Source organism: Lactuca virosa, chromosome 4 (assembly GCF_052849685.1).
Source record: "Lactuca virosa cultivar CGN04683 chromosome 4, Lactuca_virosa_CGN04683_v6, whole genome shotgun sequence".
NCBI lineage: Eukaryota > Viridiplantae > Streptophyta > Magnoliopsida > Asterales > Asteraceae > Lactuca > Lactuca virosa.
Window position 1 is genome coordinate 399,622,095 of NC_136429.1, and position 18,807 is coordinate 399,640,901.

At 33.8% G+C, this 18,807-nt stretch overlaps 1 long non-coding RNA gene and 1 pseudogene across 10 annotated transcripts; one reads left to right on the forward strand and one right to left on the reverse strand.

The window, feature by feature from the left end:
• The first annotated feature begins 770 nt into the window (after positions 1 to 770).
• LOC145106467 (putative late blight resistance protein homolog R1A-10) lies at positions 771 to 4,361 on the forward strand (annotated as a pseudogene).
• A 2,078-nt stretch (positions 4,362 to 6,439) lies between these two features.
• LOC145108859 (uncharacterized) lies at positions 6,440 to 9,933 on the reverse strand. Of its 10 annotated transcripts, XR_013708610.1 has the most exons (6): positions 9,429 to 9,925; positions 9,162 to 9,256; positions 8,706 to 8,811; positions 8,568 to 8,616; positions 8,112 to 8,189; positions 6,440 to 7,863 (listed from the first exon to the last, which is right to left on the reverse strand). It is a non-coding gene; the product is annotated as an uncharacterized LOC145108859 (long non-coding RNA). The 10 variants fall into 10 exon arrangements; XR_013708603.1 differs by having other exon boundaries at positions 8,112 to 8,616; positions 9,429 to 9,933; XR_013708611.1 differs by having other exon boundaries at positions 6,440 to 6,682; positions 7,679 to 8,616; positions 9,429 to 9,933.
• Positions 9,934 to 18,807: the final 8,874 nt, after the last annotated feature.

Sequence of the window (18,807 nt, forward strand, 5' to 3'; positions counted from 1 at the left end):
TTAAATAATTATATTTATTTTTCTTTAAAAAAAATTAAGGCAAAACCTTCATAAATGGTCCCTGTGGTTGTGAAATGACTGAAATGCCCTTCACTTAACGGCTAAAAGCTAACGGAGTTAGCGATAAGGACCATTTATTAAAAGTTTTAAAACCACAGGGAGCATCTGTGAGGTTTTTTGAACTTAGGGACTAAACTTGATATTTTCGGAAACCACAGGGACCATTTTTGAAGTTTTGTCAAACCAAAAAAAATAAAAAAATAATTGGTCTTTTAAAACAAAATGTAGAAGTTAATTGGGTCTGACAAAAACCCAAAATAAAACGGGTACGCACTACAAGTTTGATATCCCTATCGGCTACCGGTAATAACCTTATTACCGGATAAAACTCCACACGCCTAACGCACTGTTCAAAATTGCATATAGACCGCACTACCAAATCCAATCACGAAGAGAAGTCCAAAACGAATCCCGCTTCACCGTTCTTTCGTAGGCTACGATCCTATCCGGATCAGTTACAAAATTACGGTTAAATCATTACGACAAATGTGATGAGAAAGCCATGGTTGCTGCTATAGAATGCCTCTTGAAGCGTTGACTATTTGGTTGGAGGAATCATCTTTGGCCACTGCTAGTAAGAGCTACGACACAATTGTTGAACGTAATCAGCCTACGAGTCGCATACTCCGGAATTTGATTCATTTACTGAAGTTTTGTTCGCGAAATTGGGACTGTAAGTAGTGATTTCGAGTGAATGCATCGTCGCCTTAATGGCTGTTGCTACAGATCGGCTCTTGAAGCGGCTTGAACGGTTACGTACTAAATCAAATCACATGATCAATGATGTTTCTCTAGACAATGAACATACTCCCTTTATTGCATCTCCATCCTTCAAAATTCTCTGCAAGAAAGCAATGTCGGTCTGTATAATTGATCCCCTATGGAGAATTGTGCACCTTTCAGTTCCTGAATTGATCAAATTTCTTCATGAAGAAGAAGGTTATACTTGTTTAAATGTTTATTGGTTGAAGTCTTTACCGAAGATCCTTTACGAGCTTCAAACTGTTTTAGATTGTGTAAGCGACAGCAGAAATTGGGGCATTTTGGATAGGCATGTGTGGGATGAGGTAAATAAAGATGAAGAAGTGTTGGGTATGTTGAAGAAGATTAAAGGTACGTTATCTGATTACTTTCCTGTTCTCATTGATGAAACTCCAAGAGTCAGTTGTGCAATAGAAGAATTGAAAACAGTGATTGATGCAATTCTAATACTTTGCTGTGAGTTTCTAGACTCGGATGTGAAATTTGTTGTGTTTGATGATATATCGAGAAGAAAACTTGAGTCTGGATTTACGCAGAGGCAACTTGAACTACTCCCAGTACCATTAAAACAGAGTGTAGATGAGGAAAAAACCGTGGTAGGGTTTGAAGATGATACAATAAAATTGCTTGATAAGCTTACTGGATTTTCAAAGAAACTGGAGGTCATCCCAATTATAGGAATGGCAGGATTGGGTAAAACTACCTTGGCCAAAACAGTATATGAGCATCCTTTCATTGTATATTTCTTTGATATCCGTGTCTGGTCATGTGTTTCTCAAGAATATGTAAAGAGGGATATTTTACTTTGTATTTTGAGTTGTATTGTTCAGCTTACAACCAGATTTTATAGCATGAGTGATGAGCTGTTAGGAGAACAAATATACAGAGGACTGAAGGGTCAAAATATCTAGTTATCTTTGATGATATTTGGGATGATAGTCATTGGAAGGAGTTAAAACAATATTTTCCAGACGATAGAAATGGAAGTAGGATACTGCTAACCACCCGGAATTCAAATTTAGGGTCAACAACCGCTCATAGTCATAGGTTGAGGCTACGAACAGCTCGTGAAAGCTGGCGAATATTACAAATGATGGTTTTCAAAAATGGAAAATGTCCATGGAGATTATATGATATTGGAAAGCAGATTTCTAGAAAATGTTGTGGGTTGCCTCTTGCAGTTTCTATAACTGCAGGGCTTCTGAGAGGTAAGTGGACAAGAGCCTCATGGAAAGAAGTTGCTGAAAGTCTAAGCAACTATATTGTGAATGACCCAAATCAGTATATGGATACTCTAGCTTTAAGTTACAATCATTTGCCTCCACATTTAAGACCATGTTTTTTGTATCTAGGAGCATTCCCGGGTGATTGTGATATACCAGTGCACAAGCTGATTTGGTTATGGGTTGCTCAGGGATTCATACATCAAACCGGGAGTGGGAGTGGGAGTAAAACTTTGGAGGATGTAGCGGAGGGTTACTTAATGGATTTACTCGGGAGAAGTCTTGTAATAGTTTCCAAAAAAGGTGTTGATGGACAAATTAAAGCTTGTCATGTCCATGACCTATTGCGTAGTTTGTGCTTGTGGAAAGCAAATGAGGAGGGGTTTTCTCCTGTAGTGTACAGGTAGGTATATATTTACAATTTTGTCAACTTTGTATATCTTTTTCATCTTGAAGAATACATTAATGAAAATATTTCACAAATGGTCCTAATGCTTTTCAATTTTTCCCTAAAATAGTCCTTATGAAACATTTTTTTGCATGGATGGTCTCTACGGAGCAAACCTTGCACACAAATGGTCTTTACGAGTAACTTTTTTAACAAATTTTGTTAAGTGTTTGTGAAATGATGAAAATTCCCTTTGACATTTTGAATCGATTTAAACTTAACGGAGAATTTGGGTTTCTGAGAGGGAGAGGGAGAGAGAGCAAGAGCGCGCGCGCGAAGCCCAATGAAGATCCATTGACCACAACTGGGCCGAAAGCTGCTGTCGAGATAGAGGCTCCAGGAGGTTCACAAGGAATTAGTCAAGCACATTAAGCACATGTTAAACTAGTTAGTGGAAGTAGTTTTCCCCAACATGCATGATCTCCTTCCCATCACCCATGTTCTCTAATAAAGTGTGTTTAGTTTAGGAAGTATTCTCTTATTTAAAGTATTGTAATTTCATTTGGAAGAAAACGTGCAGAAAATTGTCCCAAATATTGTGTGTTTCTCTCTACTCTATCTTCTTGGAGGCTAATCCACTTAAGGGTCATATTAGAGAGAGAGAGCGGTCGAGAGCGAGAGCGAGAGAGAGAGTATTTTTGTCATTTCACAACACCTAACAGAATCTGTTAAAAAGCATTAGGACCATTTGTTGTGAAATTTTGTCAACGTTGGTTAATTCATCCATAATTGACGGGTATGGGCGTGTGACTTCAGCACATTCTCCTGTTGCAGAAAGTGAAAGTAGTTGGTCTTCAGATCATTCTACTCAACATATGAACTTCTTTTTGTGTTGTCCTGTAGAATTGGGTGAATGTTTTCATATGGGTAGCTCTATTGATTGTGAGACCTATAAATTTCTTAGGGTATTGGATATCGAATCCACCTCTATATTCTCATTTCCAAGGGAAGTACTACAGCTAGTTAACTTGAGATATCTAGCAATTCAAGCTGAAGATGGGAACCCCCCAACATCAATTTCCAACCTCGTACACCTACAAATCCTCATCATTTCATCAAGGAAGAATGTTTTTATACCTAGAAGTACATGGGATATGGAATGTCTGAGGCATCTTTATATTAAGTCGGGGGAAAAGGAAAATCTTATTGAAGATGTAGATGTGTATTCTGATCGGGTATTAGAGAATCTACAGACTATTTCAGGTGTTTGCCCTTCTACATCTTGTGTTGGTATTTTGTCCAGAACTCCCAATCTTAGGAAACTTGGTTTTCATGGATCTTTAGTATCGCCTTTAGGGGTTTTGGAGTTTCCACGTATATTCTCTTTAACATGTCTTCAAACGTTGAAGCTATCAAATACAAAGATGTATCATTCTAGTGTGAAGTCATGCAGCCTCCTTATGTTTCCTGAAAGTCTTACATGGTTGACTTTATCAGATATTGGTTTGAACTGGAACGAGATTCAGACAATTGGGTTGCTTCCAAACCTTGATGTTTTGAAACTGAATGTTAATGCGTGCATTGGAGAAATATGGGGAACAAGTGACACGGGATTGGGATTTAGAAATCTCAAGTTGTTGAAGTTGCAAGACTTGGATTTAGTAAAATGGGAAGCTTCAAGTGGTGACTTTCCAAGGCTTCAGAGGTTGGTTGTGCGAGGTTGTTCAAGACTTGAAGAGATTCCAGCCTGTATTGGTGAAATCTTAACACTAGAATTGATCGAGGTAAGTTGGTGTAGCGAATCTACTGCTCAATCTGCGAGAAGAATTCAGAAAGAACAAGAGAGAAATGGAAACGATTTCCTTAAAGTCTTTACTTCAGTGCATAGAGATCAGCAAGGAAAAAGGAAAAGACCAAGCCATGATTGATTCTTTTACCCTCTTCTCCATTATTAGGTTAGGCTCTTTTTTTTTTTTTTTGAATAAATCCATTTATATCAATTTGTGCATGTGTATATCTTCGGTTTTGGATAATTCAAGTTCTTTGATCATTGCTTAGAAATTCATTTTAATCTATAAATTAGATATGTGCCAATCATTATGAGCTTGTGACTGGTGAGTTTGCGGAAGCAAATCAACCAAATCCATGTTGTAGTTATTAAGTGAAGTATCTTAGTAATGTTAACTTAGTAAACAACTGAGTCGTGTCGAATTCATGGGCACTTTCATAAGACCTGCTGGCTTTGTATGTATAAAAGAAAACAAAATATCATATTAGCCCAACGTCGTTTGTTCTAAAAGGTTACTTAATTTTTTTTTGGTACATTAAAGGAATAAAGTTATATTTAACTGTTTTAAAATGTCCTTATATGACCTCATACTGGGTTAATAGGTAATATGGGTGCCATGGGTGCCACATGGAATTTTGATCAAAATTAAACACATCACCAAACTTCCCTTTACATAGCCTTCATCCCCACATCCTCCATGTCGTTTTTATTTCCTGTACTAAGCCCTAGATCGGTCGCCACCAGCTGCCTTCGTGTCCACTGAAAAACCCAAGTTGATGATGCCTTCTACTCCTCCCTCTTTGCTGGTCCTAATTGACATATCTGCACGCAATTGACCAAAATCAACAAAACTTACATATACACAGAATCGATCATGGATGCGGTAACTACATGGAATCGAGAAAAAAAATATGCAATGTCCTTAAAGTTCATGCACTCATCCTCTCTCAACCCAACTCCATGGTTTCATCTGCTCGTCTAGACAACCTCTCACGCAGACATATGGTTAGTAACACAATTGACAACCATTTTGAGGTTGTAAGAATGTGGAGAAAGAGAAATTGCTCTAGGTTTTCCCTCTTCCCCACAGGTCAAGGATGTGAACAGAAGAGAACGATGACTAGAGGTTCTCATGAATCTGATTGCGATTTCCAGGCGGTATCAGATTCGAAGAACACGGGTGATGGAGAGGGTGGGTGGAGGTGGCTGCGTTTGACGTGGTGGCGCGAACTGTGAAGGCGAACCAGCGGTGATCCATCCGATAATGATGAAGCTAATTTCAAAGGAGAACCCTGGAGCCTGAAGTTTTGATTCCCGTTCCACTTTCACCTTCCCAAGCCGATTCCCACCACTGCTGTGGTTCCCCTTGATTCCCCTATTGAATCTTCATCACAAACAGCTCTTGAATCTCATAAACCCTATTCTCTCTCGACCTTAAAGGTCAACACTTTCTAAAAAATCAAAGATAAAAAATCAAACCTATTGGATGAAACACATGGCACTGCAACTGGCTATTATAAGTAAAGTGACCAAATTAGAAGGTTAAATTGAACTTTGTTCCTTTAATGTACAAAATAAAATAATTTTAGAACAAACGTGACAAGTTCGTTGTTTTCCCATAAAAGAATGTAACGGATTCATACCCTTTAAAATGTTGAAATTTGATGCATAAATTCACACTATTGGAAAAGGGATAATGGAATACACCACATATAATACGGTTGTAATAAAAGTCTATTATAAAAGGATACTACTAATCTAATACGAGGATATGATATAGTTAGTAGGGTATCTCGTACTTGAAAAAGTGAATACAACTAATTTACTAATTTTACTAGGTAACTAGGTTACAACCCGTGGAAACCACGGGTAAAATATTTATAAAGATATAGGTAAAGTAAGATGCTAAGTTGAGAAACAAACAAAAGTAAATTGTTATATTTTGCATTTTCTCTTCTATTGGGATAATGTAAAAAATAGGATCTAACCAAAATGAGGAATTAATAAATAACATAATAGTAATTTAGCAAACCAGTGAGAAAAGTCTTCGGGTATGCTAAATCGACAAATAAAAAACCATTGTGGTCGGTGGCCACGAGGAAATTTCCTTAAAAAATATATGGATCATTAATAAATACTTTGGTTAAACTATAAAATGGTGAAAATATGGTGACTTTTATGTACATTACTATAACTAAAAATATTTACATGTAAAGACAACCCAAAAATTATTTAACTTTTATTATTTAATTCTGTTCCATCGCAAAAAAAAACATTTTCAAAATGATACACTTCAAATTCCCATAAACAACAACCATACACACTTTAACTTTTTCAGAAAACCGGATTCCATTGCAATATCCTTTTCTCTGGGAAAACCAAACAGCCAAATGTTTCTATCCATTGACCCAACCACGATGTATTTTGCATCAGGACCAAATCTTACAGATTTTATCTTACCTGCATTTTTAACTTTACAATAAAAAAATATTAAAATAAAAAAAGAAATATATGGCAGATATATAAGGGAATGTTTTAATACAATTCCATTTAGACTTAATCGTAGCTTGATAAACCTTGTTCCAATTAGCATTATTAATGACCAAAATACACTTGACGTGTAGTATGAGAGATAATCCAAGAAGTACCTTATGTCTGAACCTCCTATCACTCAGTAGCTTCCAATATGATCAAATTTCAATACGTATAAAACGAAGGTAGGGGCATTAAAATCTAAGTCGTTAAGTTAAATGACAAATACTTTACAAGGACAAAAAGGTTATAAGATTCTTTCAGAGACCATACTCATAAGAATCAATAAAGCATAGGGCTAAATTGTAATTTAGTCTAAACATTTCAGAAGGCTAGAAATTAACAAATTCTATTGGAGTATTCAAAGTATATATGGTATCACACACTTGATGTTTCTGGGAAAATCTTCAAAACTTGTTTACATACCCTTTTATGATCTCATAACTCCGTGCAATTAAGATCATGGAGCATATGCCTAATAAAAGATAACCCCACAAATATAATGATTTTGGATAGATAATGTGAGTAAATAACCAAATTTAAAAAGTTTGATCATGAGTGATTTCTCATTTTCAACTCAAAGTGCTTTATATGAGAACTGAAAATCCCATACAGGGTGAGTAATGAGTAATGATTATAGAATCTTTCTAGTAAAAAAACTAAATTGTATTTTAAAGATAACGAAAAGGGACGAAATAAAAGGAAAAGTGGGTTATGGTACAATTACTTAATGTAACCTTGGCTAAACCTGAATTGAAAATGAAGATATGGGGTAACAAAGATAGGGATTATTTGAACCTTTTAGTAAATTTGGTCTACCAAATCTACTGGTTTCAAAAGGCTTAGTCCTGAACCAGTGTATGAACCAAACATAAACCTATAAAGACATTAAAAATAAATAAGAAAATAAAGAAATAAGCCAACCTGAGATCCCTTTTGACAACATATGCATAAGCAAATATATTGGATGATGCAGGTGAAGGAAAAAGAATGTCTTTTCCAACATCCATTATTGTCCACATCTACCTACCAGTAATATCAAACTGAGCAATTCTTCTGGTCTTGACTTTGTTTATATAAGTCACCTCCAATCAAAGGATCAGTGAAAGCTGAACAAAATCAAACAGAACAAATAGATTGAAATTTTGACAAAAAGTACATATAATGTCCATTTTTAGACTGTTATCTCTGTTTCTACTTCATTATACTTAAATTTTATGAACTTATGTATATAATAATCAACACAAACTATGAAAATTAGGGTATTGAAGTCTTTAAACGTTATTATGTATAAAAATTGCTAAATTGCAGAGTGGTGTGTGGGGAGGAAAACATATTTATTTTGAAATAGGACAACCTGCTTTGGAAAGCAAAAATTGTAGAGTCGTTGTATCCTGGCATGGTATCTATGGGTTTACGGTTTACCTACAACAATCTGCATACAAAATAATTAATATCTAATTGATTATTGTTAAAAATGAATTTTTATATATTAAAGAACCTAAGTAAAAAAAGATATAAAGAGCCTGGTCAAAAAATCATACTTCAACATCTTCCAATTATAACCTTAAAACTTGAAGAAGCTACCAAATATAATTCGTCCAAATACAAAGAAATTATTATTTCTACAATTGCGCAAAAACAGAGGTGCAATGAAAAGAAATATATGATGTCAGTTTTATATAAAAGGATTAAAAAGATATAAGTTACATGTTTTTGTCCTTTGATACTTCAAGATGTTTCTCAACTGATGTCCACATAAACAGGGGTGAAAAGGTCATTTGATCATGAAAAGAGAATGGGACTGACTTACATCTCTAGGCCTGGATTTTCTTGAAGGCGGGTTGTAAGGAGCATGTGACCTATCAAAGAAAAACTAATCATAAAATAAATTGCATTTTTGATCTGTGGGTATATTTGATTCTGTTCATTTTATTCTTAAAAGTTTTACCTTGCAGATTGGGAGTATGCTCTGACTAATCTTTGAGACTTAGCACATCTTTTTCTTCAAAAGGGTCTGATGGAGGCTTAGCAAACTGACCAACCATTCTTCCTACCTGTTTAAGTAATAATTCAAAATCATAGGTCAATCATATATACCATTCCCACTCCAGTCTATAAACTGAGCGATACTAGTCCCTTTGAGTTTAAAGAAAAGATGATGGCTTTATTTTTGGCTGCCAATTGTAAGTATGAAACTAAAGAACCCATAATCCAACTTAGAATTTGACAAATAAATCATTTGTTTTCATTCCTTATCATTTCTCTCCCATCAATTTCAAATATGTTGTAATGAATTCAGATTTAATATTCTTTGTATAACTATAGAATATGGAATCATAATGAAACTATAATTTGGGTAAACTTTGAATGATAGAGAATGGTAAGAATTGAAGAAAGAATTTACCTTGATAACAGGCATTTGACCATCGAACATCAACACAACACCCATTTGAAGTATCACGAATATATTAGCTTGGTCCTTCCTGTATTTGTAATCCACTGCGTATTTCAATTTTGGATATGATTTGTTATTGATTTCTTGCGATGCAGCGGGAAATATATTTACAATTGTCCCTAATTTTATGGGATCTTAGTTACAAGAATTGTTGACTGATTTTAAGGGTAGAATTGAATGGAATCGAAAAATATGTAGTTTTTTTAGCGGACATACCTTAAATTGAGGGATGCAATCTTGAAATTTGAATCAACAACGAAATGGTTTAACAACAATCATATGCTAATTGAAATCGGAGAGGCAAACCTAAATTTAAAACCTCATTGTCGGAGTTGGGAGGGGAGACATGGCGCCATAGCTTCACGACCTAGACATTGCCTTGAATCCCAGAGAAGAAGAATAAGGATTACCATCAACCATTGATCGAATTGAGGGTTCGAATGGGACAAGTATTGAACTGAATGTTCACCATAGAAGCCCTAGTCCACCGATTTCGATTTTGGATAGATTACGTTCCTTATTTGCAAAAAAAAAAAATCATCGTGATTTCAAAACAAATTAAGAACTGTTGAATTCAAAAAATCAGGGATCGGATAAAGAAATAGGGTAGAAAATGAGGAAGAGAATCAAGACCGGAAGTATGCAATCAATACGCTATACAATTAGAGGAAGCAGGCCATTATCGAAAATTCACTTACATGCAATTGGCGGGATAAATTGATTGGGGTCGGGCTAATTGACTGAGACGTGGTAAAATGGTTTTATTTATTAGATTATTAGGTTATAATCCGTGTAGTTGATGATAAATTAAAACAACATAAAAACTATAAAATGCGTAATCATTATGTAAATAGTTATTTTTATACAAAGTTAGATGTTTTATCTGTAACCGTATAATCGTTAATTTAATTTAATATGTAAAATGGTTTGAAGATATTAGGAACATTCTTTAGGTGTAGATTAATAATAAAATGATTATCTTGTACAATAAAATATAAAATTTAATAGACTGAAACGGAAAACAAAGACAGTCAATCATAAAAATAAAATTATTTTAATTGAAATTTAGAAAGTAAGACATTGTAAGACACATACATGAATATAAAATGATAAAATAAATTACAAATAGTTTATTGGAGACGATTAATTTCCTTTTGGCGAATATTTGTTTTGGGCGACGTTTAATACATTGTTTTTTTGGTAAAAATAAAAAGTGTATTGTTTTTTGGTTAAAGTTAAAATTATGTTCTCTTCGATTATGGTTCGATCGGTAATACATATATTTATTGATCTAATAGTTTATTATTATTATTTTTTGGAATTTAATAGAATGTTAGTTTTCTTTTAGCGAAATGTAGGAGGGGTCGCAATTGTTTTTTTTTTAATAAATAATTTCATTTAGACGATTAGTTTTCTTTTTACGGATAATTATTAATTCAAGAAATATATGCTTTCTTCTCAATAATTCAAACTTATGATCCATGTTCAATTACTACAAAATGATAGGTAGTAAATTGGCCAAAATAATAAGTAGAATTGCCAAAATGCTAACACAAATTATAGCAAATGAACTCATGGTTTATTTGAAGCTAACCAAAGTTCATAGAATAATAAAAAAGAATCACTAACGACAAATGCAAGCTTATCCTTATGAGGGAGTCCGTAACTTCATGCCTAGCACGATGTAACCTCTTTATGTTATAATCCTCATCAGGGAGAGTCTGTAACTCTGGATAATCAAATGACATATATTCTTCTTAATGATTGCACTTTTACCACCCGTGAGTATGTTTTATAGTCTGATTTGAAACTCTTGAAAGGATATATCAAGCCTAAAAAGTACATTGTTATTTCTTAAATTTGGCCCACTCATGACTAAATGCAAAAGACAGCAATGTTCTTTAATTTTTATGAACATAAATAATTTTAAACTTAAGTTTAACCTTTTTATGCTCATAACTGATTTTAAACTTAAAGTTTAGAAGTAAAATAGTCAACTATTTTTTTTTAAATATCATAAAATAAGCATTGAATTATTGAAAACAATGTTATTTTATTTTATCGAATTAATATGAAGAGAAAAAAATAGGCAGTTTAATTTACCCACGATATGCAACCATAGGTCTCAACTCTCCAACACATAGTAGTTGCTCCCAAAAAGACAGTTCACAGACCTAGTTAAAAAAAATCAAAATGTAAGCCTCATATCTTTAATATCTTTAATATTATTAAAAAGTTAGAATGTAAACCTCTTTCTCACCTCTATACTTCTCCCTTCTTGATATTTACCTTCAAAACCTTTGCAAGTATGATGAAATAATCAGAGTCAACTAAAACTTAATTTCTTTTACAATTAGAATTGACTAAAATGAAATGATTGTACGAAAGCTTAAAACCGGTTGTAGAAATAGAAGTAACAAAGCAGAAAAATGAGAAAAACCCAAACAAATGTGATTTCTTCCCATGTCAAATGAACCAAGCATTTCATCAAATTGTTGTCATGCAAATGAGCAAACATTTTTGAACAGTAACATCAGCCAAAGAAGAAATCACAGGCAACTACGGATGCAATAGCAAATTAATGAAATCAAAAAATTGGGTCAAATAGAAGAAAAAAAAGAATTGGAAAACATACCAACTGAAAATTGATGTCTCAGGAATGGAAAACGGGAGAGATGACTCGATAATGGAACGCTCTTGATTTTAGCATCGACAGTTACACTCTGTTCTCGAAATTTTTAAGGGGGGAAAGGGAGAGTGGGTGACGGTGATGGAATCAAGCTGCAAAGCGGCGGCAGCAATAATGGAATCAAGTGGTTGAAGGTGTTTTGGTGTTATAGAGAAGAAGAGAGGGAGACAGGTGATTGAAGGAGGTGACAACAACGCTTTAAGGTTAGAAAGGGAAATGATTGAAAGAATGGTGGTTGTAGTGATGGTTGTTTACATGTTCAGTGGTAGTATATGTTGAAGGTGTGTGGGTGTTCGTTGAAGCCGATTTGTTTAGGTGAAGGTGGCGTATTACCCATGTCATTTTGAAACAGATGAATCAAAAACCTATTAAGATCTAGTGAGATACACGATTCGGAGGAAGAAACGAATGACGGAGATATGTAAGATGGGGTATTCAAAATTTAAATTTAAAATCACTCCTTTCTAGGTGTAAACAGCTGTAAATACTGGAACAAAAATCACGTATATATTGTTAGTTTTAATTTTAATGTCCTGATTTGTGAGAATCGATTATGATGAAAGAAAAGACGGAAATTATAAGGGGAGTTTACCATGTGTCAAAGTAGTAGGAAAAGATGCCATGTGTCAAAATAGAGATATAGAAAATGGACACATGGCATATTTAGGTTTTGTTTATTAGGAGAGGTAGATTAGGGGAAGGGATTAGCTTGAAACCGAATACAACTTAAAACCTAGATCAAGTACAGCTCATTTGAATCAAGTACAGAAGGTTGTTTATTAGCTGTGAAAATCCATCCATTCTATTACGGCTCACCATTAGATTCAATACACAACTTATTTAAAAATTGACACCCTCTCGTACATTTAAATGCTAACATCTCTTATTTCGTGTACGTAAATAACATATTTCTATAAAATTTTGTTCATCCGTTTTCTCCTTTTTGATAAATTGACAATAATTCATATGTAATGTAGGAATTGATTAATCAGGGAGCTTCTAAAGGGAGATTCAAATTCGGATGGATTACTAAAACTTCCAATCAATATTATGACTGGAATCATTGATTAATCATATTTATACATTCATAATAACGACTATGAATATAAATATAAGTTACATTTAAAGCATAGTAAGTATAGCCTAACTTATAACTTACACAGATTCCTAGTGAAAAGCCAAAACGTCGGGGGCAAGACCTCGATACCGAGCACTTCTTTCTGTTCGACTCTCTGTTGACCCAGAGTCTCGCTAAATTAGGATTCTCTAAAATCCCCAAAAACTCAAAAAAAAATAAGAGAGAGAGAGAGAGAGAGAGAGAGAAAGAGAGGATTTGGTGTGAGAATGAATGAGGCATGGGCTGATATGAATATGCAATTTTGGGGATGCGCACAACGCGTTGTATCCATGTGTGCCACACGCTAAGGGGACGTCTCTCCTCTACCTCGCTGCCACGTGTCACTTTTCCTTTGGTCTATGCCTCCCTTCTAAAAGTTGTGTGCGTCGTATGTACGAGATTTACTTTTCTTTTAAAAATTGTATCCTTCCCATACGAGCTTCGTTTTCGACGTTCTTTATATCCACACGTAGTTATCGACGAGTACTACAACTTTCATTTAGGCTCCGTCAGCTAATTCTCACTTTATTTTTAAAGTTATATTTTTAAAGGGTATAGACTGTTAAAAGTCGTATAAAAATCATAACTCTTTCATACGACATCCGTTCTTGACTGTCTTTATATTGACGGGTTAATATTCACGAGATCTTCAACTCTCATTTAGATTGTTTAGGCTAACAATCAACCGATTTGAATTTTGATTCCTGTGTTGCACACTGTTGCGTTGAAATTTCAAAAATCATAACTTTCTCATGCGAAGTCAGATTTAGGCGTTCTTCACATGCACACTTTCGGAATTACGATTACTACAACTTTTATTTAGATCACTAAGACTAATAAGTACTATACCTCTACATCGTATTAAATTCTATTGTAAGGTGAAAACGGGCTGTTACATGTGGTGAGTAAGACATAAATCCAAAATGATAAAGGGAGAGTACTTATGCTCATCATAGATCGAACCGTATCAAGTAAGGTCTAATTTCTCCTCTTAGACACACCATTAAGCTGTGGTGTTCTGGGTGGAGTAAGTTGTGAGATAATCCCACGACTTCTAAGATGATCTTGGAACTATTGGCTCAAGTACTCGCCACCTTTATCCGAACGAAGGGTTTTGATTGTCTTTTTGAGTTCTTAAACTTCAATTTTAAATAGTTTGAATTTTTCAAATGCTTCATGTTTATATTTCATCAAATAAACATAACCAAAACGACTGAAGTTATTTGTGAATGTGATGTAATATCGTTCACCATATCTTGACACGGTTTTAAAAGGACCACACACATCAATATATATGATGCCTAACAAAACACTTGCCCTTTCACTCAACCCAGAGAAAAGGGACTTTGTCATCTTACCACACAAACAAGATTCACATATATCAAATGACTTAGTATCATTTGCCCTAAAAGTCCACACTTTTGGAGTTGGGATACACGCTTCCTATTTTTATGTGACTAATAAGACAATGTCATAGATATGTTTGGTTCAAATCTTGTTTGAGCTTTTTGGTATTTTCATGATAAATGGATTTATTGTTTGAAGAGTCATCAAGGTTTAATTCATAAATTCCATTTATTGGTCTAACCCCAAAATAGAATACTCCATTTAAGAAGAAATGAATATTGTCATCAACAAATTGATAATTAAAACCAAATTTTCTTAAATGCAAAACTGAAATGATATTTCTAGTTATAGTAGTTATCAAACAAACATTTTCTAACTTTAAATACGGACCGGGTGGTAAACATGATTCAAATTTTCATACCGCTTACACTGTTGGATTAGGTGTCTAAGCCCATAACTATAATTGGTATGTACTTGAATTGATAGTAGCAATGTCCTTTTGGGTTGCCTTCAAACCTGGAAATTGAATAGGATAATTTTTAGAGAGAGAAGAATGATTTATTAATTTATTAATTGGTTAATAAATTAATTTGAAATCAAGATAAATGATTTATTAATGTATTATGGATATAATATATTAATTAGAAATCATATTGTTTAATTAATATTTAATCAGAAATTAATTTGGAATTAATTTTGGGATTAAAGGAACTAATTGAAACTGTAGGGACTAAAGGTGACAATGTTCAAAAGTTGAGCATTGAGCATTCTAGAACCCCCTTAGAGGTGGGGAACGAAATCTAAAGTGTCCCAGGGTTTCCTTGGGCTCTAAGGGTGCCTTGGAAGTCTTAGGGAAGAATTTAAGGGATTAGGGTTATCTAAGTTACATCTGCCTTATCCTAAACCTTCCTTATCACCTATATAAACCCCTATAGGGTTGGATTTCGTCCCATGCACTCCAAGAAAGGCTTAGAGCCGAATTTTCCACTTCCCTTCTCTCTCTCCATAGTAATCCTTGGTTGCTAGGTTTGTTTGTGAGCCATTAGAGGCGCGACACTTGTGGCGCTTGCTACCAAAGTTCAAGATCTTCAAGGATTCGTTTGTTATTACAATATAACACTAAAGGTATGTATCCTAACCCTAATTATATGTTAATTTTGAAAATTACATGTGCCTCCTAGGGTTTCTAGTTTTTGTGTTCATTGCTTGTATGTCTAATAGTGAAAACATAGATCCTCAAATTAGGGTTGCATGCACACATAGGGTTGTTTGTTATGTTTAAAACCCATCATTCACTGCAACCCATGCTCCATTGTTGACATGTAGTACCATCTAACGTTTTTTAAGCTCATACTCTTTCTGCACCCCTGCAACGAATTACATATGTGAGTTCCACAACTAGTATCAAATGCCTATGTGTTAGATGAAAAAGTAAATAATCTCATTTCAATCATGAAAATAAATATACCTGAAGTGCCTCTCCCGACCTTCATGGCTTTCAACCTTGCAAAATATGTAGGACAATTCCTTTTCCAATGTCTAACAACTCCACACTCGAAGCAGGTGTCATCATTGGCTACCTTCTCCTTCATCTTTGGTGGTGGGGATTAGAGAGATTTCTTTCCTTTGATTTTGCCAGCTTGTGGCTTACCCTTGAAGTTCTTTCCTTGTTTCTTCTTCTTGACCTGTCCTTCACGGATCATGATCACTTGTGGGGTTTTCCTTGGGATGTTTTTCTCAGCAGTTTTGAGCATCAGGTGTAACTCAAAGATAGGCTTATCCCACATGTTCATGTTGTAGTTCATGATGAAGGTATCATAAGATTTTGGAAATGAATTTAGAATTAAATTTGTGGCCAGGTCTTGTAGATATTGAGATCCTATCTCTTCATTTGATCCAGATAACTCTTCATCTTGAGAACATGTGTGCTCACATTCCCAATCTCCTCTATTTTGCAGCCATGAAGGATCAAACAATTTCAAACCTTCCAGTTCTAGCTTGCTGGTCGAATACCTCCTTGAGATGTTCAATCATATCAAAAAAAGTTCTAGATCCGCTGAAGATTGGGAATCATTGAAGCAAGCATATGGCATAAAACATTAATAAAGTCATCCACATGCTTGAGCCATGAATCATAAGCAGACTTTGGAGTAGGAGATGGTTCATTGAGAATTAGACCCTCAAGAACATAGTCTTTCTTTTCTTGTTTCAAAATGATTCTTAAATTACGGTTCCATTCCAAAAAGTTGAAATGGACTAGTTTTTCTTTGTCCAAGACAGATCGAATGTTCATGGGGTGATGGTATGTTATAGTTACATGTGGGGCCATCTACAAAATTTTAACAAAGCTTAATTTGTTGTTTAATTCTTCAAAAAGAATACCCTTTTGTTTTTGAAAACATTAATTATTAAAGTCTAGGATCCAAGTTGCAAATCAAATAAATGGTTATGTGGCATTTATCTCATTCACTTAGATTTCAACAAGTTAAATAACTTTTATTAATTACACCAAGTATAATTACTAGATGTATGGGATCCTTAACAATCCATTTGTTAATTGACATGTTTGATTCTATCTATGCATCGGAACACTCTTGCTTAGGTGTCATTTATCACAAGAGGTTTCCGATCAAGTCATCCAATTAAAAAAATTTGTATAATCGGCCCATAATTAGGTTGTAGAAATCACGAATACACTTTGGCCACCAAAAGATAAGACAAATGGTTAGGTGACATTTATCCCAAAAGTATTATGAAAATGGTGAGCAAATGTTTCTATAGCTAGATGGCATGGATTTGCTATTTGAAAAAGGGATTTATATGTTTTATTATTCTATTTTAAAACATGTGATATTATGGTTATTGCATGCATCCAATAAACATGGTACCAATTTTCAAAAATTCATTTTTAAAGGTTCCATATAAAATCTAGTTTTTATATTAATCGAAAAGATTCATTTTAAAGTTAATATCCGATATTAAGTTTGAAGTTTAAGTGTTATAGAACCTTTCATATCTTTTAATAAAACTTCATTTTATTAGTAAGACATTTGAGTTTGGATAGGTTATAAAATCTCCATTTTTGACTTATAAAATTTAATATTTCAAAACTTACCGTAATAAAGGCTTTTTAGAAAAAAAAAAGACGTTTTTATTTTAAAACCATAATTTTATACATCTTATGTTTACAAGTTTTATATTAAAAACCAAACTCCTTGTGATGTTTATATTGTCAAAAAATTTATTTAAGCATGTGAAAACTAATTTATCAACCACACATAATGATCAACATTTTAAATAAACAGCACAAGCATGTATTACGACATAAAACAAGCCATGGTCTAGTGTTGAAACTTTTTTGAGCCAACACAAAAGTGCCAAGTCCTTTCCTAAAGGGACAAATGGACCAAATAATCTTCATGTTGCCTTCATGCTCCCACTTTCTTTGACAATCTACTTTGTAGCAATTTTATAAAAGTTATAAACTTTTATAAAAGTTATGAACTTTTAAAAAAATCTCATACACCTTCAAGGATATTCAAAAAGGTCATCATTCATCATGTTACATTTTATATAAAATAAAACTAGTCTATCACTTACAAAATAACAAAGATGAAAACTAGCTTTTTATTATTATGTATCATATGAATAAAAGAATATTACAACCATTTCAAGGTCAACAAAAATGGTCCATGGCTTGTTTATGCACTAAAAAATACACATAAACATAAAACAACATTTGTGTCACACCCCCAAAACGGAACGACGAAAACGTTCGGAGGCAGATGACGTCATGTACAGTATCATAACAATGAATAATAGTAAATAAAGCAACAACCATCATATTGAAAATATATATAATTTACATTGTGTTCGCAACATTGATTGTTTGACAACAAAACTATATCAAAAACTAAGACGTAACGATACTATGCTCCGTCTTCTGAAAACCCGTGTGTGTGTACCTATCTACTAGTTTCTTGAGAATACAAGTGGTTTTGAAAAAGTGTCAACATTTAAGTTGGTGAGTTCATAAGTATTTTATATGAAAAGTATGTTCTTTGTTCTTTGAAAACGTTAATGTGTTCTTCCAGAAAATCCAATATTTTCTTTGTAAATGAGTTGTAGTCTTAGTACCTTAAGATAAAAATGTATAAGTTTCTTATGCTTAAAATTTGTGATACAAAGTTCTAATTTATATAAGTGGTATGACCCATACTGGTACCTCCTATGATTTCTTATTGTACACAAGTTATATATAATCAAGATCGAACGGACAGTCGATTGAGTGATTCTGCCCTAAACCCACAACCAAACAAGGAACAGGATCTAAGGCGGAAATCACACATTTGACTGCCTATCGGATCTTCATTATATATAACCCAAACTTATACGCCAAGAAATCATAGATTTAGCAATAAGGGTCCTTAATATATGTTTTC